Consider the following 25505-nt stretch of genomic DNA (forward strand, 5'->3'; position numbering starts at 1 on the left):
CTAAAAACCCCTTGGGCCTTGAATAAACATCAGTAGTAGTCAGGGTATAGTCACCACTGGCCTGAGGCAGTGGTGCCCATGAGCAGATAGCCCTTCTGCTTGAGGAAAGAAAAGGGAAAAGCAGAGAGGACTTAGTCTTGCAACCTGGGTACCAGTTCAGCCCCAGTAAAATAAAGCACCAAACAAATTCCTAAAACCCCTGAGCCCAGGCCCTCACCCTTCAATGGCATTTCTAAACCCACCCTGGGCCAGAAGGGAACCTGCTTCACTGGAAGGAACCTGCTTCACCGAAGGGGAAGACCTAGTCCTGGCAGGATTCATCATTTGCTCACTAAATAGCCCTTGGGGCTTGAATAAACATCAAGACTCTCAGGACTCTCACCAACAGGCCTTGGGTGAGACCTAGCACTATGCTGGCTTCAGGTATGACCCAGCACAGTCCCAGTGGTGGTGGCCACGGGAGTGTCTGCATCAGTCCTTCCCCAACTCCAGGCAGCTCAGCATGGAGAGAGAAAGACACTCTGGGGAAAAGGGAAGAGAACAAGAAACTCTGCCTGGTAATCCAGGGAATTCTCCCTCATCTCCTTGGTCTTCTCCCAAGACCACCAAAGCAGTAGCTCTACAAGTCTGCAAGAGTCAGCACATTACTGGACTTGGGGTGCCCCTTAATGCATTTGTGGTTGCATGACCAAATAACTGGATCACAACACTCAAAATTATCTTTGAATACTTACTAATCCTTCTCTAGAAAGTTGGGTACAAACAAGCCCAGACTGCAAATATTAGAATAAATATCTAACTCTTCAATGCCCTGACACTGATGAACACCACAAGCTTCAAGACCATCCAGGAAAACATGACATCTCCAAATAAACTAAATAAGGCACCAGTGACCAATTCTGGAGTAACAGAGATATGTGACCTTTCAGACAGTGAATTCAAAGTAATTGTTTTGAAGAAGCTCAGTGAAATCCAAGGTAAGACAGAGAAAGAATTCAGAATGTTATGAGACAAATCTAACAAAGAGATACAATTAATTAAAAAGAATAAAGCAGAAATTCCAGAACTGAAAAAAATCAATTGAAAAAAATGAAGAAGGCATCAGAGTCTCCCCACATCAGAATTGATCAAGCAGAAGAAAGAATCAGTAAGCTTGAAGATAGGCTATTTGAAAATACACAGTCAGAGGAGACAAAAGAAAAAAGAATAAAAAATAATGAAGCATGCCTATGGTAGCTAGAAAAAAGCCTCAAAAGGGCACATCTAAGAGTTATTGGCCTTAAAGAGGAGGTAGAGAGAGAGATTGGAGTAGAAAGTTTATTCAAAAAATAATAACACTTTCCAACCTAGAGAAAGATGTTAATATTCAAATACAAGAAGGCTTTAGAAAATTGAGCATATTTAACCCAATGAGACTACCTCAAGATATTTAATAATCAAACTCCCAAAGGTCAAAAATAAAGAAATAATCCTAAAAGCAGCAAGATAAAAGAAAAATAATAACATAGATAGGAGCTCCAATATATCTGGCAGCACATTTCTCAGTGAAAATCTTACAGGCTAAAACAAAGTGAAATGATCTATTTAACGTGCTGAAGGAAAAAATTTTTATCCTAGAAAATTGTATCCAGTGAAAATATCAAAGATGATGGAGAAATTGAGACTTTCCAAGACAAACAAAAGCTGAGGGATTTTGTCAACACCAAATCTGTTCTGCAAGAAATGTTAAAGGGAGTTCTTCAATCTGAAACAAAAGGACATTAATGAGCAGTAAGAAATCATCCAAAGGTACAAAACTCTCTTGTAATTAAGTATACAAATACAGAATATTATAACACCATAATTGTGGTGTGTAAACTACTCATATCTTGAATGGGAATACTGAAAGTTGAACCTACAAAAATAATAACCACAACAACTTTTAGGCTGGGCGTGGTGGCTCGCACCTGTAATCCCAGCACTTTGGGAGGCCGAGGTGGGGGGACCACTTGAGGTCAGGAGTTCAAGATCAGCCTGGCCAATATGGTGAAACCCTGTCTCTACTTAAAAATACAAAAATTAGCCAGGTGTGGTGGTGTGCACCTGTAACCCAGCTACTTGGGAGGTTGAGGCAGGAAAATCATCTGAACCCAGAGGTGGAGGCTGCAGTAAGCCGAGACCATGCCACTGCACTCCAGCCTGGGTGACAGAGCAAGACTCTGTCTCAAAAATAATAACTGCAATAACTTTTTAAGATACAGACAGTATAAGAAGATATAAATAGAAACAAAAAGTTAAAAAGCAGGGGGGATAAAGTTAAAGTGTAGAGTTTTAATTAGTTTCCTCCTTGTTTGTTAGTTTGTTTTTGCAATAAGAGTTAAGTTGTTAGACCTAAAACCATTAAAATCCTACAAGAAAACCTAGGCAATACCATTCAGGACATAGGCGTGGGCAAGGACTTCATGTCTAAAATACCAAAAGCAATGGCAACAAAAGCCAAAATTGACAAATGGGATCTAATTAAACTAAAGAGCTTCTGCACAGCAAAAGAAACTACCATCAGAGTGAACAGGCAACCTACAGAATGGGAGAAAATTTTTGCAACCTACTCATCTGACAAAGGGCTAATATCCAGAATCTACAATGAACTCAAACAAATTTACAAGAAAAAAACAAACAACCCCATCAAAAAGTGGGCGAAGGACATGAACAGACACTTCTCAAAAGAAGACATTTATGCAGCCAAAAAACACATGAAAAAATGCTCATCATCACTGGCCATCAGAGAAATGCAAATCAAAACCACAGTGAGATACCATCTCACACCAGTTAGAATGGCCATCATTAAAAAGTCAGGAAACAACAGGTGCTGGAGAGGATGTGGAGAAATAGGAACACTTTTACACTGTTGGTGGGACTGTAAACTAGTTCAACCATTGTGGAAGTCAGTGTGGCAATTCCTCAGGGATCTAGAACTAGAAATACCATTGGACCCAGGCATCCCATTACTGGGTATATACCCAAAGGACTATAAATCATGCTGCTATAAAGATACATGCACACATATGTTTATTGCGGCACTATTCACAATAGCAAAAACTTGGAACCAACCCAAATGTCCAACAACAATAGATTGGATTAAGAAAATGTGGCACATATACACCATGGAATACTATGCAGCCATAAAAAATGATGAGTTCATGTCCTTTGTAGGGACATGGATGAAACTGGAAAACATCATTCTCAGTAAATTATCGCAAGAACAAAAAACCAAACACCGCATGTTCTCACTCATAGGTGGGAATTGAACAATGAGAACTCATGGACATAGGAAGGGGAACATCACACTCCGGGGACTGTTGTGGGGTCGGGGGGAGGGGGGAGGGAAAGCATTAGGAGATATACCTAATGCTAAATGACGAGTTAATGGGTGCAGCAAAACAACATGGCACATGGATACATATGTAACAAACCTGCACATTGTGCACATGTACCCTAAAACCTAAAGTATAATAATAAAAAAAAAAGAGTTAAGTTGTCATCAATTTGAAATAACGGGTTGTGAGAGATGTTATTTGTAGGCCTCATGGTAACGTCAAATAAAAAACCTACCACAGATACACAAAAAATATAAAGTAAGGAGTTAAAACATACCACCAGAGAAAATCGCTTTCACCAAAAACATCAGATGGACAGACGGTGGACAGACGGACGGAAGGAAGGAAGACAGAACAACCAGAAAACAAACAACAAAATGGCAATAGTAAAGTCCTTGCTTATCAACAATAACATTGAACATAAATGGACTAAACTCTCTAATCAAAAGACATAGAGTTGCTGAATGTATAAAAAAATCAAGACTCAATGACCTGTTGCCCATAAGAAACACATTTCACCTATAAAAACACATAAACACTGAAAAAGATGAAAAAAGATATTCCATGCAAATGGAAACCAAAAAAGAGCAGGAATAGCTATAATTATATCAGATAAAATAAATTTCAAGACAAAAACAGACAAAGAAGGTCATGATATAAAAGGGATCAATTCATCAAGAGGATGTAACAATTGTAAATACATATGCTGCCAACACTGAAGCACCCAGATATATAAAACAAATATTATTAGAGCTAAACAGAGAGAGAGACAACCAATACAGCAACAGTTGGAGACTTCAGCAGCCCACTTTCAACACTGAACATATCATCCAGACAGGAAATCAACTAAAAAATATCAGACCTTCTCTACACTAAAGACCAAATGGACCTAATAGATATTTATAGAACGTTTCATCTGACAGATGAAGAATACACATTCTTCTCTTCACCACATGGATCATTCTCAAGAATGGACCATATGTTAGGCCACAAAATACATCTTTAAAAATTCAAAAACTTTGAAATCATATCAAGTATCTTCTCTGATTACAATGGAATAAAATCAAAAGTCAATAACAAGAGGAACTTTGGAAACTATACAAACACATGGAAATTACACAATATGCCTCTGAATGACCAGTGGCTCAATGAAGAAATTAAGAAAATTCATTGAAACAAATGAAAATTGAAACATAACATACCAAAACCTATGGGATACAGCAAAAGCAGTACTAAGAGGAAAGTTTATAGCAATGTGTCTACGTCAAAAAAAAATTTAAAAAGAAAAAAATTCAAATAACCTAATGATGCATCTTAAAAAAATAGAAAAGCAAGAGCAAATCAAACCCAAAATTCATAGAAGAAACAGTAAAAACAAGAGCAGGAAATAAATCACATTAAAATAAAAAAATACAAAACACCAATAAAACAAAAAGTTGTTTTTTTGAAAAGTTAAACAAAATTGACAAATCATTAGCCAGACTCACGAAGATAAAGAGAGAGAAAACCCAAATAAATAAAATCAGAGATGAAAAAGGAGACATTATAGCTGATACTGCAGAAATTCAAAGGATCCATTAGAGGCTACTGTGAGAAATTATATGCCAATAAATTTAAAAACCTAGAAGAAATGAATAAATTCCTAGACACATACAACCTACCAAGATTGAACCATGAAGAAATCCAAAACTTGAATAGACCAATAATAAGTAAGAAGATCAAAGCCATAATAAAAAGTCTCCAAGCAAAGAAAAGCCTGGGACCTGATGGCTTCACTGCTAAATTTTGGCAAACGTTTGAAGAACTAATATCAATCCTACTCAAACTGTTCCAAAAAATAGAGGACAAGGGAATACTTCCAAACTCATTCTACAAGGGCAGTATTGCCCTGATACTAAAACCAGACAAAGTAACATCAAAAAAAGAAAACTACAGGCCAATGTATCTGATGAACATTGATGCAAAAATCCTCAACAAAATACTAGCAAGCCGAATTCAACATCATATTAAAGAGATCATTCATCGTGACCAAATGGGATTCATCACAGGGATACAAGGGTGGTTCAACATACATAAATCAATTAATATGATATATCATATCAACAGAATGAGAGACAAAAACCATATGATTATTTCAATTGATGCTGAAAAAGCATTTGATAAAATTCAACATCGCTTCACGAAAAAAACCTTCAAAAACTGGGTATATAAGAAACATACCCCAACACACTAAAAGCCACATGTGACAGGCCCACAGCTAATGTTATACCAAACAGGGAAAAACTGAAAGCCTGTCCTTTAAGATCTGGAACAAGACAAGGATGCCTACTTTCATCACTGTTGTTCAATATGTACCGAAAGTCCTAGCTAGAGCAATCAGACGAAAGAAATAAAGGGCATCCAAATTGGAAAGGAAGAACTCAAGTTATCCTTCCTTGAAGATGATATAATTATGTATTTAGAAAAACATAAAGAATTCACAAAAAAAAATTAGAAATGATGAACAAATTCAGCAAAGTTGCAGGATACAAAATTGATATACAACAGTCAGTAGCATTTCTATAGGCCAACAGCAAACAATCTGAAAAAGAAATCTAGAAAATAATCCCACTTACAATAGTTACAAATCAAATTAAATATCTAGGAATTAACTTAATCAAATAAGTAAAAGATGTCCACAATGAGAACTATAAAATGCAAGAAACTGAAGAGGATACACAAAAAATGGAAAGATATTTCATGTTCATGGATTGGAAGAATCAATATTGTTAAAATGTCCATTCTATTCAAAGCAATCTACATATTCAATCCAATCCCTATCAAAATATCAAGAACGTTCTTCACAAAAATAGAAAAAGTAATCCTAAAATTTATAGGGAACCTACAAAGACTCATAATAGCCAGAGCTATCCTGAGCAGGAAAACACAACACTTGAGAAATCACATTACCTGACTGTATTAGTCCATTCTCATGCTGTTATGAAGAAATACCCGAGACCAGGTAATTTATAAAGGAAAGAAGTTTAATTGACTCACAGTTCCGCTTTGCTGGGGAGGCCTCAGGAAACCTGCAATCATGGCAGAAGGCAAAGGAGAAGCAGGCACCTTCTTCACAGGGCAGCAGGACAGAGTGAGTGCAAGCAGGGGAAATGCCAAACACCTATAAAACCATCAGATCTTGTGAGACTCACTCACTCACTATAACAAGAACAGCATGAGGGAAACCACTCCCATGATCTAATTACCTCTACCTGGTCCCCCCATTGACACTTGGGGATTATGGAGATTATGGGGATTATAATTCAAGATGAGATTTTGGATGGGGACACAGCCAAACCCTATCACTGACTTCAAATTGTACTACAAAGCTATACTAAAAGCCAAACTGTACCACTGACTTCAAATTGTGCTACAGAGCTATACTAAACAAAACAGCATGGCACTGGCATTAAAATACACACACACACACACACACACACACACACACACACACATCAATGGAACAGAATAAAGAAACCAAAAATAAATCTATACATCTACAACAAAATCATTTTCAACAAGGTGCCAAAAATATACATTGGGAAAAGACAGTCTCTTCAATAAATGGGGCTGGGAAAGCTGGATATCCATATGCAGAAGAATGAAACTGGACCCCTATCTCTCACCATATACAAAAATCAAATCAAAATGAATTACAGACTTAAATCTAAGATCTGAAAAACTACTAAAAGAAAAACTGGGGAAACTCTCCAGGACATTCATCTGGGCAAAGATTTCTTAAGTAATACCCTAAAAGCACAGGCAATCAAAGCAAAAAATGGACAAATGGGATCACATCAAGTTAAAAAGCTTCTGCAAAGTAAAGGAAACAATCAACAAAGAAACAGCCCTTAGAATGGGAGAAAATATATGCAAACTATGTATCTGATAAGAGATTAATAACCAAAATATACAAGGGGCTCAAACAACTCAATAGGAAAATATCTAATAATCTGATTTAAAAATGGGCAAAAGATCTACATAGATATTTCTCAAAAGAAGACATACAAATGGCAAACAGGTATATGAAAAGATGCTCAACATCATTGACCATTAGAGAAATGCAAATCAAAACTACAATGAGACATCATCTCACTCACTTAAAATGGCTTTTAACCAAAAGACAGACAATAATGAATGCCAGCAAAAGCATTAAGAAAGGGCAACCCTAATACACTGTTGGTGGGAATGTAAATTAGTATAGCCACTATGGAGAACAGCATGGGGTTCCTCAAAAAACTGAAGATACAGCTACCATATGATCCAGCAATTCCACTGCTGGGTATATACTCATAAGAAAGAAAATCAGTATACTGAAGACATATCTGCACTCCCATGTTTGTTGCAGCACTATTCACAAGAGCCAAGATTTGGAAGCAACCTAAGTGTCCATCAGTGTCGGGGAACCTGCCCCGATATTCACGTAGGTTCTTTTCTATTTTTCCTAAGCATTGGCCAGCTTGAGAAATAAAGGGACAGAGTACAAAAGAGAGAAATTTTAAAGCTGGGCATCCGGGGGAGACATCACATGTTGGTAGGTTCCGTGATGCCCCACAAGCTGCAAAAACCAGCAAGTTTTTATTAGGGAGTTTCAAAAGGGGAGGGAGTGTGCGAATAGGTATGGGTCACAGACATCAAGTACTTTACAAGGTAATAGAATATTACAAGGCAAGTGGAGGCAGGGTGAGATCACAGGACCACAGGACCGAGGCGAAATTAAAATTGCTAATGAAGTTTCCAGCACCACTGTCATTGATAACATCTTATCAGGAGACAGGGTTTAGAGATCAAGCGGTCTGACCAAAATTTATTAGGCGGGAATTTCCACTTCCTAATAAGCCTGGGAGCACTATGGGAGACTGGAGTCTATCTCTCTATCTCACCTCTGCAGTCTCGACCATAAGAGACGACCACACCCAGGGGGGCCAGTTTAGAGACCTACCCCCAGGTGCGCATTCTCCTTCTCAGGGATGTTCCATGCTGAGAAAAAGAATTCAGCGATATTTCTCTCATTTGCTTTTGAAAGAAGAGAAATATGGCTCTGTTCCACCTGGCTCACCGGCGGTCAGAGTTTAAGGTTATCTCTCTTATTCCCTGAACAATTGCTGTTATCCTGTTCTTTTTTCAAGGGGCCCACATTTCATATTGCTCAAACACACATGCTGTACAATTTGTGCAGTTAATGCAATTATTACAGGGTTCTGAGGTGATATACATCCTCCTCAGCTGACAGGATTAAGAGATTAAAGTAAAGATAGGCATAGGAAATCACAAGGGTATTGACTGGGGAAGTGACAGGTGTCCATGAAATCTTTACAATTTATGTTTAGAGATTGCAGTAAAGACAGGCATAAGAAATTACAAAAGTATTAATTTGGGGAACTAATAAATGTCCATAAAATCTTCACAATCCACGTTCTTCTGCCATGGCTTCAGCCAGTCCCTCCGTTTGGGGTTCCTGACTTCCCGCAACACATCAACAGATAAATGGATAAAGAAAATGTGGTGTATATATATATATGTATGCAATGGAGTACTATTCTGCCATAAAAAAGAATGAGATCCTATCACTTGCAACATCTTGGATGGAACTGGAGGTCATCATGTTAAGTGAAATAAGTCAGGCACAGAAAGAAAAACTTTGCATGTTCTCATTCATTTGTGAGAACTGAAAATTAAAACAATTGAACTCATGGAAATAGAGAGTATAATGATGGTTTCCAGAGACTGGGAAAGGTATTGGGTGGGGGGCAGGGAATGGGGAAGGTTAATAGGTACAATGCAATGAATATGATCTAGTATTTTACAGCACAAAAGGGTGGCTATGGTCAACAATAATTTATAGTACATTTTAGAATAACTGAAAGAGTACAATTGGAATGTTTATAACACAAAGAAATGATAAAAATGCTTGAGGCAATGAATAACCCATTTACCCTGATGTGATTATTACACATGGTATGCCTGTATAAAAATATCTCATGTACCCCATACATATATATACCTACTGTGTATCCATAAAAATTAAAAATTTCCAAAAAGAAATTGTTCTCTGGAATATAAAAAAGGCCTTTTAATGATAAAATCCAAGAGTTAGTTCTTAGTGTTCATGTATTACCTACTTCATGTACCTTTTAAGAAGGTCAAGTGAGATCAGACATATATGAAAATACTTTGAAAATTCAATGCTACACTAGTGTTAGCTATTACTTGATTTATTACCCTGCAGCGTGTGGCAGCATTCAGCAATCTTATTTTTTGAAAACTTTATATATCCTTGCCCTCTACCCTTCTACCTCTGTGGCCACTTATTTCTGTATCCTTCAATGGTCATACCTGTTTATATCCTAAATGTGGGGTACATTCTAAAGCTTTGGAGGGTGCATGTATTCCCAAGGATTCCCAAATCTGTGTCTCCAGCCTTCACTCTCCTAAGCATCAAAATCATATTTCTAGCTGACTTCTGGTAATTCTAGTTGAATGTTGTATCGTCAACAAAAACTCAGTATGTTAAAATAAGCATTTCTTTTCCAGTTTTTATAAACCTCAATATTCTATAGGTAAACTATTCTAGCAATGTTAAACTCTTTTTAGAATGATATGGTTATAAGTTTCTTTTTAATTTTAATGCTAAAAAATATAATAGCAAAGACTCCTGAAATAACAACTGTACATGCTAACCAAACTAATGTGCAGTTGGAAAGCTCAAGCTTTCTAGAATCACAGTAAAAACATGAATTTGTGTCAAAAACCAAAGCAGGCTATTGACATGATCACAGTTAAAACATCATAAAAAGAGCCCAGTCTGTAAACTTCAAAATCTACTATTCGTTCTTGTACCACTATTAAAAACTACTGAATAAGGTCACCATGGACTACGATGTTCCCTTACATCTTATTCAACCTTCAGTACCTACCTCAAGACAATAAAAAATACCTAATTCTACTCTTGACCAGGGGATAGCAACCCTTAAGGTATGATGGAACAATTCTGGCAAGTAATTGATAGAGGTCTCCCTTATTAGTTCCCAAATATCTTGCCCACCATTCCCAGAATCCTGTATACTTTTTCATAAGTTCTCATTTCCATCTAGAAGGTAAGAATAAAATATGAATCTTAATTGCAGTTACTCTAAGAGACATGTAAATATTGCTCCTATATAGATTTAACTCACTGACAAACATCTTTTTTAGCAAAGCAGGGAATGGCTTGCTGGCTAGGTGAGAGAACGTATAAACAAATAGATACTGAAGTAAGAGATTAAATAAATACATACATACATAATTCATCTTATTAAATAACCCACAGACCAAATAAGAATACAATTCATCCCTAAACTCTCCTATTGTTTCTTTTTTAACATATGAATTTATGATTTGTATATAGAAACAAATATATCACATTTATCAGGATTATCCCCCATTTATAACAGGGCTATTTGGAATAATCAAAATATTATAAACTCCATTAATACCTTACCTTTTTAAAAATATCTTCTCTTTGAGATATTTTTCATGATGGTCCTTTTATTTCAACTTTCTAAATAAATAAGAAATATTATTGAGAATGACATATCATAAGAAAACTGACCATTGTGATACTTGAGGTTAAAAGTATGCTTTTTAAATGTTTTAATTTAACAAGAAACAAAACAAATATACTATCACTTTTACTATTTCGTATTTGTATTTGATCACCTTTAGTATTTAATAGAAATCCTGGTTAATGCAATAAGATGTGCAAAAGAAGGAAGCAAGAGGTGTAACTCTTAGAAGAGGAAAACAAAATTATCATTGTTGGTAGATGACAGGTTTTTATACATGAAAAACCCAAAAGACTAAACAAACAAAGTTTAGACATAATTAGAAAATTGGAATTGGCAGAATACAAGAGAATATATGTAAAAGTCAGTACGTTCCCTACATGCTAATGTACTAGAAAAAAATCACTTTCACAAAAAGGGTACCAGAAAAAAACTTCAAAATACTAAGGAATTATTTTAATTAAAATATGTATGAACTCCCATCCCCCAAAAGGATAAAGCTTTACAGTAAGAAAAAAAGGATCTGATTAAATATACATTTGATCTTAGCCAAAAGGCCAAGAAGCAATGATTAAATATAGATATTCTATGGAGGCAGGGAAATTGATTAAAAGGCTATTAATAGATACTAGAGATCTGAATTTAAAAACAGATATGACGGCCAGGTGTGGTGACTCACGCCTGTAATCCCAACACTTTGGGAGGCCAAGGTGAGAGGATCACTTGAGGTCAGGAGTTCGAGATCAGTCTGGCCAACATGGCGAAACCCCACTGTCTCTACTAAAAATACAATTAGCTGGGCATGGTGGTACACACCTGTAGTCCCAGCTACTCAGGAGGCTGAGGCACGAGAATCACTTGAACCTGGGAAGCAGAGATTGCAGTGAGCTGAGATCCTGCCACTGCACTCCAGCCTGGGCAACAGAGCAAGACTCCATCTCAAAAAAAAAAAAATATGAGAAGGCAAGTACAGAAAGATTCATTTAAGAGGTAGAATTCACAGGATTTGGTGACCAATTAGATATGCAGGACAAAGTGAGGGAGGAGTCCAGGAGGACTTTCAGGTTTTTGGCTTGATCAACTGAGAGGTAGCTTCATTTCAAGTACTGTCAAAATAGAAAGGTAATTCAGATGGGATTAACAAGTTCAAGCTGGAGATACTGCTTATAAATATTTATAAGACATTTAAGTGAGAGATCTGGAAGGTGGTTAAAAATAATGAATAGACTTGGAACAGAAGATAATCAAGTCTAAGTAAGCTAAATTATTTGTATAATCAGTAAAACAAAAAGGCACTTAAGAAATTAAAGAATCTTAAAAGACTACCAACACACTTAAGATTCTTCCTACTAACATACAAAAGTAAGACAGAAGAATAAAATGGTGAGAAAAGAGAATTTTGAATTTATGATCCATTCTGCAAGAACTTCTAAAATGCACTTAAAATCAATACCTGGCTTATTGATGCCTACACTTGTAAATGTTGTCTGCCCAACTAGGCAAAGCATTAGCGTGGCACACATACTATAGACAGCAAAATTATAAATTATCAAATAAAATGTTATTGTAGAAATTACTAATCATTTTTTGCAGACCTGGAAGTGTTCCTAACCTGTTCATTTATCATTCTACATCAGAGATAAGATAAATAATCATTAAAAATTTGGATAAAATTACAGATCTAGATGAATATTGCACTTGCTCTGTTGAAATCTCATGCAAAAGTAAAGAAAAATTACAGTGCAGACTTCTGCCTTCTTACAGCAATTCAATTCTCTGTGTTAGAAAATTGGCTCCAACAGGCCGAGCACGGTGGCTCAAGCCTATAATCCCAACACTTTGGGAGGCCGAGGCGGGCGGATCATGAGGTCAGGAGATCGAGATCGTCCTGGCTAACACGGTGAAACCCCGTCTCTACTAAAAATACAAAAAAATTAGCCGGGCGTGGTGGCGGGCGCCTGTAGTCCCAGCTACTCAGGAGGCTGAGGCAGGAGAACGGCGTGAACCCAGGAGACAGAGCTTGCAGTGAGCGGAGATTGCGCCACTGCACTCCAACCTGGGCGACACAGCAAGACTCCATCTCAAAAAAAAAATAGAAAATTGGCTCCAACATTTAAACCCTATCTTCTCTTTGAGGTTATTGCTAACTCATGATTCTTGCAGTTAAAGCTTTGTCTAAAAGGCAAGGAAACTGAGGATTAACTATTTTTGTATCAGATGACCTGGAGTCTCTCTATCACTTTGGTGATTTCTGAAATGAAATTTCCTAGGGCTTATGTTGTAAGTTTAACATTCATAAAGAAATGTATCACTTGAACCTTTGAAAAGCTGGAAAAAAAAAGGTGGGGGTTGTTCAGATCTCTTCCTAGCTAGGCTTGGTATATGAAAGTATGCAAAAGTCCAATTTGTAGTTTTGCAAGCATTTATCTTTCTATTAATGATGCCCACAGGGTAATAGATGTGATAAAACATAAAAACTTCTGGCAGGGCACGGTGGCTCACACGTGTAATCCCAGCACTTTGGGAGGCTGAGGTGGGAGGATCACCTGCGGTCAGGAGTTCAAGACCAGCCTGGCGAACATGGTGAAACCCCCTCTCTACAAAAATACCAAAATTAGCCAGGCATGATGGTGTGTGCCTGTAATCCCAGCTACTCAGGAGGCTGAGGTGGGAGAATTGCTTGAACCCGGGAGGCTGAGGTGGGAGAATTGCTTGAACCCGGGAGACAGAGGTTGCAGTGAGCCGAGATTGTGCCATTGCACTCCAGCCTGGGTGACAGAGTGAGACTCCATCTCAAAAAAAAAAAAAAAAAAAAAAAAAATATATATATATATATATATATATATACTTCTTTAGTATTAGTACAATAGATTTTACTGTAGTTTCTTAATTTATGTTTGTAATTAATGAAATTAAAGTCAAAGATGAAACCAAACACATTATTTTTCTATGATTATAAAGGCCAGAATTCCTAACATCTCATCCTCTCATTCATAGTCTTTGGGATGGAAGCCAACTTCTGTAATTTCACAATGAAAACCAATAAAACATCAATTCAATAAAAAAATTAAAAACTTGTTGATGGTAACACAACAAAATTAGAGGCAATTAACTGATCTCAAATTATATTTCTAAATTATAGAAAACATTAAATTTAATAAAAATAGTTTTGGTCAATGCAGGCTGAAAAGACACTATGAGATTTACATCTCTTTCCACATTCTTTTTTGGCTCCACAAATACCTTTGCAGCAGAGTTGATATAGTTTGAATGTTTGCCCTCTCCAAATTTCATGTTGAAATGTATTCCCAATATTGGAGATGGGGCCTGGTGGGAAGTGATTAGATTGTGGGGGTGGATCCCTCATGGATGGCTTAGCACCATACCCTTGGTGATGAGTGAGTTCTTGCTCAGTTCACATGAGATCTAATTGTTTAAAAGAGTCTGATATCTTGCTTTTCTCTCTCTTGCTCCCCGTCTCACAATATGGCATGCCAGCTTTCGTTTCCTTCCACCACAATTGTAAGCTTCCTGAGGCCGTCACCAGAAGCAGATGCTGAAGCCATATTTGTGCAGCCTGCAGAAATATGAGCCAATTAAACTTTTTTTCTTTATAAACTACCCAGTCTCAGGAACTCCTTTATAGTGACACAAAAATGACCTAACACAGAAAGTTGGTGCCAAAATGTGAAGCATTCTGTACAGATACCTGAAGATGTGGAATGGCTTTGGAACTTGGTAAGGGGCAGAGGTTATAAGAGTATGGAGGGCTCAGAAGAAGATAGGAAGATGAGGGAAAGTTTGGAATTTCTTATAGACGGGCTAAACGGTTGTGACCAAAATGCGGATAGAGATATGGACAGTGAAGGTCAGGCTGATGAGTTCTCAAATGGAAATGAGAAAGTTATTAGGAATTGGAGTAAAGGTCACCCCTGTTATGCCCTAGCAAAGAACTTAGCTGCACTGTGTCCACGTCCCAGGAATCTGTAGAAGTTTGAACTTAAGAGTGATGACTTAGGGTATCTGGCAGAAGAAATTTCTAAACATCAAAGCATTCAAAAAGTGACATGACTGCTTCTAACAGGCTATTACCAGATGTGGGAGCAAAGGAATAATTTAAAGTTGGAACTTATATTTAAAAAGGAGGCAGAGCATAAAAGTTTGAAACATTTGCAGCCTGGCCCTGTGGTAGAGAAAGAATTTAAGCAGGCTGTGGAGCAATCACTTGCTAGAGAGATTAACATGACTGAAAGAGAGCCAAGTGCTATTATCCAAAACAATGGCAATAAGGCCTCAAAGGCATTTCAGAAGTTTTTCAGATAGCCCCTGCAATTACAGGCTCATAGTCCCAGGAGGAATGAATGATTTCAGGGAGCAAGCCCAGGGCCTCACCACCCTGTTCAGCCTCAAGACACTGCTCCCTGTATCTAAGCTGCTCTGGCTCCAGCCTTGGTTCAGAGAGGCCCAGGTACAGCTTGGGCTGCAGCTCCAGATGGTGCAAGCTGTCAGCCTTGGTGGTTTCCACAGGGTGTTAAGTCGGCAGATGCTCAGAATGCAAGTATGAAAGAGGCTTGGCAGCTTCCACCTGGATATCAGAGGATATATGAAGAAGTCTGGGTGCCCAGGCAGAAGACTGCTACAGGGGTGGAGCCCTCACAGAGAAACTCTACTATGGTAATATTGAGGGACAGTGTGGGGTTGGAGCCCCCACAGAGTCTCCACTGGGGCACTGCCTAGTGGAGCTGTGGGAAGGAGGCCATCACCCTCCAGAATCCAGGTAGATTCACCAGCAGCTTGCACCCCTGCCTGGAAAAGCTGCAAGCACTCAACTTCAACCTATGACAGGCACCATGTGGGCTGCACCCTGCAAAGCCACAGAGGTGAAGCTGCCCAAGACCTTGGAAGCCCACCCCTTGCACCAGTGTGCTCTGGATGCAGGACATAGAGTCAAGGATTATGTTGGAACGTTAAGATTTAATGCCTGGCCTGCTGGGTTTCAAACTTGCATGGGGCCTATTACTCCTTTCTTTTGGCCAATTTCTCCCTTTTGGAATGGGAATGTTTCCCCAATGCCTGCACTGCCATTGTATTTTAGAAGTAAATAACTTGTTTTTTATTTTGCAGGTGTAGAGGTGGAAGGAATTTGGCCTTTAATTTCAGATGAGACTTTGGGATTTTTGAGTTAAGGCTGGAATGAATTAAGACTTTGGGGACTATTGCAAAGGCATGATTATATTTTGAATTGTGAGAAGGATGTGAGATTTGGGAGGCTAGGGGTGGAATTATATGATTTGGATGTTTGTCTCCTCCAAATCTCATGTTGAAATGTGATTCTCAATAATGGACATGGGGTCTGGTGGGAAGTGATTGGATTGTGGGGGTGGATCCCTCATGGTTGGTTTAGCACCATCCCCTTCATGATGAGTGCGTTCTTGCTCAGTTAGTTCACATGAGATCTAGTTGTTTAAAAGAGTCTGTCTAGGACCTCCCCCCTCTCTCCTTTACTTCCTCTCTTGCCATGTGACATGCTGGCTCCCCTTCCCTTCCACCATGATTGTAAGCTCCCTGATGCCCTCACCAGAAGCAGATGTTAGAGCCATGCTTATATAGCCTGCAGAACTGTGAGCCAATTAAAACTCTTTTCTTTATAAATTACCCAGTATTCTTCTATTGCAACGCAAGAATGGCCTAATACAAGAGTATCATTCAACATGATAGTTAAATGCAAGCTCATGCAATTCCCCAGACATTTGTAGAAACTAGAATGCCACACAAGTTTTTGTTTATCTGTTTGTTTTTTAGAGACAGGGTCTCACTCTTTCACCCAGGCTGAAGTGCAGTGGCATGATGACCGCTTATTACAGCCTTGAACTCCTGGGCTCAAGCGATCCACCTGCTTCCACCTCTTGAGTAGCTAGGACTACAGGCATGTGTCTCTAAGGCTCAGCTAATTATTATTATTGTTATTATTATGCACAGACAGGGTCTCACTATGTTGCTCAGGCTGGTCTCAAACTCTTGGCCTCAAGCAACACTCCTGCCTCAGTCTCCCAAAGCACTGGAATTATAGGCATGAGCCACTGCGATTGGCCTAAACAAATTTCTAAATCAATTCTGCAGGCACAAGACTATGTGGATCCCTGAATCAGCACACTTCTTTTTGGCACAATTTTCAATCACCTTGGTTACTTCTATCACATGCCATTTGGTTTCAGGAGTTCTAGCAAAATAAAACCACAGAAAAATCTCTAGCATGTGGAAATGGTTACACAATGCATATCCTAGTATATAGTAACATGTCTTTAATTGTGATCCAATCAGAAAATTGGTTCCCTTTAATCTTCCCCTGGCTCTTGTTAGAAATATTTCTAAATGTATTAATGCACTTTCCTTCCTTAGCAGATCTGAATTCAGACCAAAATCCAATTTTATCATTATCTCAGTTCATCTATTGTCACATAGTATGATGACACCTTTCTGAACTCTCTTACAGCAATGTTTCTTAAATGATGCCTTCCAGACTTAATTTGAATTAGGATGCTATGTCCAGAATTAAGGTCTCATTCAGAGTTATGATGTAATTAAGGCAACAATAGCATTTTGTAAAAATAATCTATTAAATATATGGCACCAGCTACCCTTTATTGTTATTAGGATATGGAAGAAGTAGAATTTAACTTAACAATACTTAGTTAAGTGGAACATAGCAGTATTTCACAGTGTTCTACAAAAAACATTATGACTTCCATGTATTGCATTAACTGGCAAGTTTAAAAATTAACTTAACTCTTATCTTGTTTTCCAAAATTAAAACCTAGGAACAAATGGCATGACAAAAGATTTTCTGATCTGTGAATTTATTTAAGTCTTTGAAAGGCAACAAAACTAAATCACCCACTGCTCTCAGGACCAGTTCCCAAGTCATCATGTCCTGCTCCTGTAGATCAAGAAAGATTTGGGCCCACTTCCTCTATCTTGGGACTTCTGGTATATGAAAACTAATGTGGAAACAGGTTACAAAAACTATCATATTTTGAAAATTTACATCTAACACACACCATGCAATGTAGTTTTGCTACTCAAAAGTGAATTACAAGACTTATAAAAATGTATTAATTCTTAAGGCAACCCCTGGCCAGGAGGTCCAGAAACTCTAAACAATTAAGTACTGTAATGTTTTTTATTTAAATCTGAAGATGTATCTCTGTGTCTATACTTATAGCCTCAATTAGAGAGAAAGTCAACCAGGAGGCCCTTTCTGAAAGTGAAGCCAAAAAACCCTCACATCCACTTCCCCATCCAAGCCGCAGTGACCACTCTCCAACATAACCCGTCAACCAAAGCTGGATGGAGTTCTCGTTTATACTCCCTGGCATCTCCATCCTTTAATTTTTACAACTTCCCCACAAATGGATAGCATTCCGTGTTTCAAAGGCTGATTTAAACTCCACGTCTTCCAGGAAGTTTTTTTCTAACTCTGTCTCTTGATCTCCAACAGCATTTGTAGTTCGTAATGCGAATTTGTGTTCATTACATTCTACCTTGCAAGTTCATCTTTCTGCTTATCCTAATGTGAAGACCAGGACTAAGGCAAGGTGTTCAGCACACACAGTAGGCACTGAATTAATAATATGCCGACCCGTATTTGATGCAAATCAAACACTGCTCTCGAGTGATTTTCAATTCGACTCATTCCCAAATTGGCTAACGAACGGGTCGGCCAGGCCCCCGGACTACAAGTCCCAGCGGCCCGCGCGGCACTGGCTCCGGTTATCCCAGCCCAGCTAGTTCGGCCCATGGAGCAGAGCTCCACAAAAGTGCGGGAATGTCTGACAGGGAAGAATCAGAGAAACCTTCACCAGCAGCCCGACATTCACCTGGACGGACAGTGCACTTTTCTTACGTCTGGGCAGCGAAGGCAGGGCGCACCATCTACCGCAGGCTAGGACGGTCACCAACGGCCCCACCGCACCCTGCGCCGGCCCCACGGCGCCCGCCGGCTGCAAGTCACGGCGACCCGGGAGCATGCGCGCTGCCGTCCCTGGCTTACCAGGGCCTAGGGGGAGCGGAGCACGCGCCTTCGGGAATCTTCGGTACGCCAAGTCTGTTCGCCGCCCGGGTCCATCACCCCCGCCCCTCGCCTCTGCCCATGCGCGTGTGAGTTGTAGCGTTCCCTGGGGTCTGTTCTGGAGGAGGCCCGAGAGCGGGGTTGCCTGGGGCGTGGGGCTCTCACCTCTCTCGTCATGGTGAAGAAGAGTATACCCAGCGGGTGAGTACCGGCCGAGAGCTCCTGGGTGAGCGGGCGTCCCCGGGGAGGACGCTGGGGGGCGCCGCCGTGGGAAGAGCGGTCGCCCGCGGTGGGCGTGGAGGCGCGAGGCCGGCGGACGCCAGCCGGCCAGTTGCACGGGTTGCAGCGCCCCAGGACCTACTTTCTCTTTGCCGCCGGCCCTTCCTTGCTAGGAAAAGAGGGGAGCTTTGACTTAAGGTGATTCCTTTGTGGCTTCCAAAAGAGCCCCCTAAATATGCAAGCGGTTCCTTTTATTTCCAGAGCTTGCTGTTAGCGTGCTAATGTACTATGTTTAAAGTCTGAAGGCATGCCAGACACGCTCACCCATGTGTCGTCATTCATCGCTTAATAAACAGAGTACAGCCCTCATTGTTTTTCTTTTTCCCATTGCCTCTCTCCGAGTTAAAATAACGAGATAAACTAAACGTGATGCGGTTGGGAACTTGTTCAGGGAAACCGGCTGGGACGAACTTCGGAAACTTGCTAGTGTGGAGAGCCGCACGGTGGTGGTTTGTATGCTTTCACTCATTCAAGCTTTCCACAGTGTTTGCGTTCTGTGTCAGGCATTGTGCGCCAACGGTCGTCTTGTGTAAGCCTTCCATGCATTTTTAAGCTTTGCTTTTATTTTCTAAATGTACACGTTAATAGAGAATAAACATTATTAACCTGTTTATTCTAATATTAATTGCCTAAGTTCCTTAGAATTGTCTTTATTTTTTAATAGTATAGTGACCAAAAGTAATACTAGTGTTTAACCTTAGTAAGCAAAATAAAGTCCCAGTGTCTCTGACAGCTTGGCACAGAGTTTCATTTGAGACCATAAATCCTACCCTGCCTATAGTCTCTGTCATACTTGGTAACCACCCAAATAATTTATCCCTTCTCACAGCCTCATTCCCACACCTTCTCCATCTGCTAATCGTCTCACTATCTGCCTTCTTCTGGAAACTGTAAACTCTTTCTCTAGACTCCCCATGTGTAAACCCCTCTGTATCTTTTTTTTTAATTTTTACATATATATTTTTATTATACTTTAAGTTCTAGGGTACATATGCACAACGTGCAGGTTTGTTACATATGTATACGTGTGCCATGTTGGTGTGCTGCACCCATTAACTCGTCATTTACTTTAGGTATATCTCCTGATGCTATCCCTCCCCCCTCCCCCCACCCCACAACAGGCCCCGGTGTGTGATGTTGCCTTTCCTATGTCCAAGTGTTCTCATTGTTCAATTCCCGTATGGAATACTATGCAGCCATAAAAAATGATGAGTTCATGTCCTTTATAGGGACATGGATGAAGCTGGAAACCATCATTCTCAGCAAACTATCGCAAGGACAAAAAACCAAACACCGCATGTTCTCACCCCTCTATATCTTTGTATCTTCTTGTTCACAAAATATTCCTCCTTGTGATATTGGGTACCTGGCTCTCTCCCGAAGACACTGCTTTCCCAGCAATTCACCACAGCAAAAGCCGTGCCTGCCCGCACCCCCACCCCCTGCCCGGAGGTGGTATCTGTATTCGCCATCTCCTCATGGCCGTTGCTAGGCCATTCCATTCCACTCTTGTAAAACTTACCAGAAACCCTTCCCTAATGAGCCCTTTTCCCTCTCCTCACTGGCATTTACCAGCTGCCTGGTCACTCATGTTCATTAAGGAATTTAGTACCCAACTCAGTCTTTTTTTTTTTTTTTTTTTTTTTTGAGACGGAGTCTCTGTCAGCCCAGTTTGGAGTGCAGTGGTGTGATCTCAGCTTACTGCAACCTCTGCCTTCCAGGTTCAAGCGGTTCTCCTGCCTCAGCCTCCCGAGTAGCTGGGACTAGAGGCGTGCACCACCACGCCCAGCTAATTTTTGTATTTTTAGGAGAGACAGGGTTTCACCATGTTGGCCAGGCTGGTCTTGAACTCCTGGACTGCAGGTGATCCACCCGCCTCGGCCTCCCAAAGTGCTAGGATTACAGGCGTGAGCCACTGTGCCTGGCCAGTCTTTCTTTCGTACTCAATCGCTGCAAGGTTCTGAGGGAACTAAAGCAGTCATGTGCATCACAGGTCCAGCACCCCATATTCCCTTAACTTACTGCCATGACTGACTGCAGGACCGTAACATCTAAGACTGTTCCATATTAACAATCATGAACTCTAGTATCTTCTCATCTTCCTGTTTCTTTCATCTCTTCCTCTCCCTTATTCTATTATACTTAATCCCTGACCTCATGAAGACGCTGTCGCTTGATGACTATTTAGTCATCATCAGCCTCTACCTACATTGACTTTCTTCCTTGTCTAGCCCACACTCCTTATTTTATTATTTACCCACATCAGTATCCACAGTTTCTTTGCCTTTTGTGTTTCTTCCACTTTTGTCCAGCATACCTATTATTCTAGTTTAGCCTAGCCATTTGCTTCCTCTCCTCATATAGAAAGGTAATTGTATTAGTGAAAATCATGTAACTGGATTATTGCCATGATGATATGGCACAGTCCATAATGTAGCTCAGCCATTCTTTTCCTTTCTCACCCACAGCTGCTATTCTAACTTTTATCGTTCCTTAAACCCTCTACTCTGCTTTTGATCTTGTGCTTTTCAGCAGCTGGCTTTGCTTTTTCAGAGGAAACAGAGACTCTCAGACATGAATACTGTGACACTGACCACAGGCCAACCTAACATCAGCAGATATCCTGTCTCAGATGAAGAGGTACGTTTGGTTTATTTATGTTTTTTTTTTTTCTATCTACAGATGATCTAATATATGTCCTAAATCTCATTCATTCTGTCTCCTCTGGGGCCTTGTTTCATCATTTAACCCTTCCTTTTTATCTTCAATATACCCTTTCCCCACCTCCCTCCCCTGGCTTTATCTGCCCTGTCCAACAAAAACAAAAACAAAAAGAAAAACCATCCACTGGGATTATTCTCAGATTTCTTCTCTCCCTAGTTTTTTACAGCCACATTTAGAGAAAAAGGTAATCTTTTTTTCCCTTCCCTTACTTGTTAACTCTTCTACCCACAGAGTTCTGGCTTCCACCACCTAATCATGCCACCAAGGACTTTGTAATCGCCAAACCCAAAATAGCTTTTTAGGCTTCTTTTCTGCAGTTAGCTCTGTAGACCATTTCCCAGTCTTGAACTTTCCTTGTTTAATTGTTTTCGCAAACATCAGTTTCTACCATTCTTCTCCCACGTCTTAGGTCATTTTAAATTTGCAGTACCAGTTCCTCTGGGATCTTGCTCTAATGTGGGGTATCCAATTTTTTGGCATCCCTGGGCCATATTGGAAGAAGAAGAAATGTCTTGGGCCACACATAAAATACACTAACAATAGCTGATGAGCTCAAAAAACAAAAGATTGCAAAGAACTCTCAAAATGTTTTAAGAAAGTTTACAAATTTGTGTTGGGCCACATTCAAAGCAGTCCTGGGCCACATGGAGCCTGTGGGCTGCAGGTTGGACAAGCTTGCTCTAATACCTTTTCTATGATTTTGTAGTCATTTTCTTCTTCTTGGCATCTAAACATGTTGAAGTTTGTCATAAAAACAAACAAACCTTTTCCTCTGTCCCGCTCCCCACAGTTGTTGCTCTTTAGGGTTTTGTCCTTTATCTTTTTCTCTTTTCAGTTTGTATTGTTCCGTATGGGTAATCTCATAGCTTCAACCACCAGTTTAGGGAAATGACTCCCAAATCTCTCCTTAGCCTGGACTTCTTACCTGAGCTCCTGACGGTGACACCCTTACCCCAGTACCCAAAGTACGTGAAGTGTATAGAGTTCAAAACCAACCTTCCCTCCCCAGACTTATTCCCTGTGTTTCCTGTTTCGTGAATGAGGCCAGTATCTGTTCAGCCATCCCAGTGAAAACTAAGAACAATCCTGAAATTCCATTTTTTAAAGTCATTCCACACACATTCAGCAGGTTAATTCTGCTGCCTGAATAGCTGTTCTTTGGAGCCTGTCTTTGTCCTCATGGCTGTGCTTTAGCAGCCAGCATCTCTTGACATTCACTGACTGACTTGTCTCCCAGTTACCTCCTTCTTGTTTCTTTCATTATATTATCAGCAGAACTATGTTCCTAAAGTGCAGACCTGATCCCCTGATTTCACTTCCTCCATATAGTAAAATCTGAGCTCTCTGCCTGACATATATGAACTAGCTCCTTTCTTTCAAAACTTTGTTTTTCTGCCATTCTCCAGCATGCACACTGTGCTAAAACCATTCCAAACCATTAACTGTATCCTGGGCATGGCATGTAGTTTTCTTTGCATGAGCCATTGCGTGCTGGAATCCTGTCAACTTTTCCCCATAAAGTTTCTGCTCAAGCATTACTTTCTTTGTGATGCCAACACTAATTCCTTCTGTATGGCACTGTATAGTAATTACTTATCTGTCTCTCTCTCCACCAGACTAAAAACTGAGGGCTGACACTGAATTTCTTCATTTGTTTGTTGAATGAATGAGTAGCAATTAGCACAGTATCATCTGTGAACGGTGAACCATGACTCCTGTGTACTTTGGGTGATGATCAAATATTAACTTTGGGAAGGACCTCAAAGACAATGTAGGTCAGCTCTTCTTTTATCAGATGCAGAAACTGAGGACCAGCGAAGTTAAGGACCTTAAGCACCTGTTCCTCAGACACGTGATGTACACTGATGCCATCGTGCCTTTACTTCTGTTCTCTGCCTAGAATAGACTGTTCCACCTGGCAAAACACTACTCTACTTATCCATGCACCTTGCTTTTCAGTGTTGTTCTTGGACTACCAGCATCAGAGTTATTAGGAGTGTTTATTTAAAATGCAGATTCCTGAACTCCATCACAGAGTTTTTGAACCAATCTCTGGAAGGGAATCCAGGAAGTCCATTTTAAGTGGAGTTTCACTGTATTAACTTAAAAAAAAAAAAAAAGGTCTCTACTTCCCCCTCTGCTTTCTCCTGCAAAACAAACACACAAGAAGAGAGAGAAAGATGGGCGGGGATGGGGGGTGGTGGGAAAGAATAAATACTGATTCCAAAATGAGAAAGGAACCGTCTTTGCATCTAGGTTTTAGTATATGCTGCCATAAACAGCTTTCAATAAAAATTTTGTGATTTTCATATTTGTTACTTAAAAAATGAACTGACTCAAAATTATATAGCAATAGGACAAAAAGTAATTGAAGCTTAAATTTATTATTGCTCATTCTTTAGCAAAACCTCACTCCAAAAAAATACTATTCAGTTCAGCATTCATTTTCAAAAGTTGGGGGGTGATTTTCAAAAGGATTCTTTTACATTTAGTGGTTGAGAGTAAGACCACTCTGAGACCCCAAAAGAGAAAAGGCACAGCTTATTGCTGACATTTTACCATAGGATTGTAGGTGTCCTAAAGGGTAGTTGATGCCCCCTTACCTAACTTAAGACAAAGGTGTGAACAGGGTTGCTGGCTGCTGCAGAAGTGAATGTTAGTTTGGCTCATTCTTCCAGCTTAAATCACACTAGCAAGCAGCTGAGTTTTCCTTAAACCCAGGTTCTTTCCTGGCAAGAACAATGTGGCTTAAAGAAATTTATACTGTCAGCAGTTAATGGTTTGGAGTTGAACAAAGTATTTACCTCCCCAATTTTAGCAACTGTATACTCTTGGTAGTACCTGCTTTGGATACATTTTTTAAAGTGTGTGGCTTATAGAGCTTTTATATTAAGTTGCTCTGTAATTGGATCTTGATTCTCTGCATAAATCTGACTTTTCGTATTATGAATAGTTGCAAAATAATCTGAGGAATTTTTATGTTCCTCAGATTAATTTTTAGAACCTGATACTTACCAATGTTGCCCAGTAAAACACTATTTTGCTTGCTTCTCAATTCACTTTATCTTAATGAAAAGCAAGTGAGATTCAGATATAGCCATACTATTGACCTGTAAATCAATCTATAGATCAGTTTTCTTGATCTATAGATTTATAGAGCAATAGTATACCTATTTTGTGGGAAGGTCTGTCAAATTTAATGTTTTGTTGTGCACAGCTTACATTGACCTTTGTTTTAGTAGACAGTAACTAGTTGTAAGTCACATAAACTTAATATATACTTCAACTAACTGATGTTTCTATAAAACCTGCATTTTTTTTCTCTTTTGTTTAAATTATAGTTTTTAAGTTCTGGGATACATGTGCACAATGTGCAGGTTTGTTACATAGGTATACATGTGCCATATTAGTTTGCTACACCCATCAACTCGTCATTTACATTAGGTATTTCTCCTAATGCTACACCTCCCCCAGCCCCCACCCCCCCACAGGCCC

The 25505-nt window shown here is 39.5% G+C and overlaps 1 protein-coding gene and 1 long non-coding RNA gene across 2 annotated transcripts in view; one reads left to right on the forward strand and one right to left on the reverse strand.

The window, feature by feature from the left end:
- Positions 1-10904, reverse strand: part of CC2D2B (coiled-coil and C2 domain containing 2B) — a 131781-nt gene extending 120877 nt beyond the window's left edge. Inside the window, exon 1 of the mRNA XM_030809155.1 lies at positions 10876-10904. The gene's annotated coding sequence lies outside the window, so the exon portion shown is untranslated. The remainder of the gene's footprint in view (positions 1-10875) is intronic.
- A 10243-nt stretch (positions 10905-21147) lies between these two features.
- LOC115834417 lies at positions 21148-24305 on the forward strand. The gene is made up of 2 exons (XR_004029291.1): positions 21148-21926; positions 23627-24305. It is a non-coding gene; the product is annotated as an uncharacterized LOC115834417 (long non-coding RNA).
- Positions 24306-25505: the final 1200 nt, after the last annotated feature.

The sequence above is a fragment of the Nomascus leucogenys genome, chromosome 3 (assembly GCF_006542625.1).
Source record: "Nomascus leucogenys isolate Asia chromosome 3, Asia_NLE_v1, whole genome shotgun sequence".
NCBI lineage: Eukaryota > Metazoa > Chordata > Mammalia > Primates > Hylobatidae > Nomascus > Nomascus leucogenys.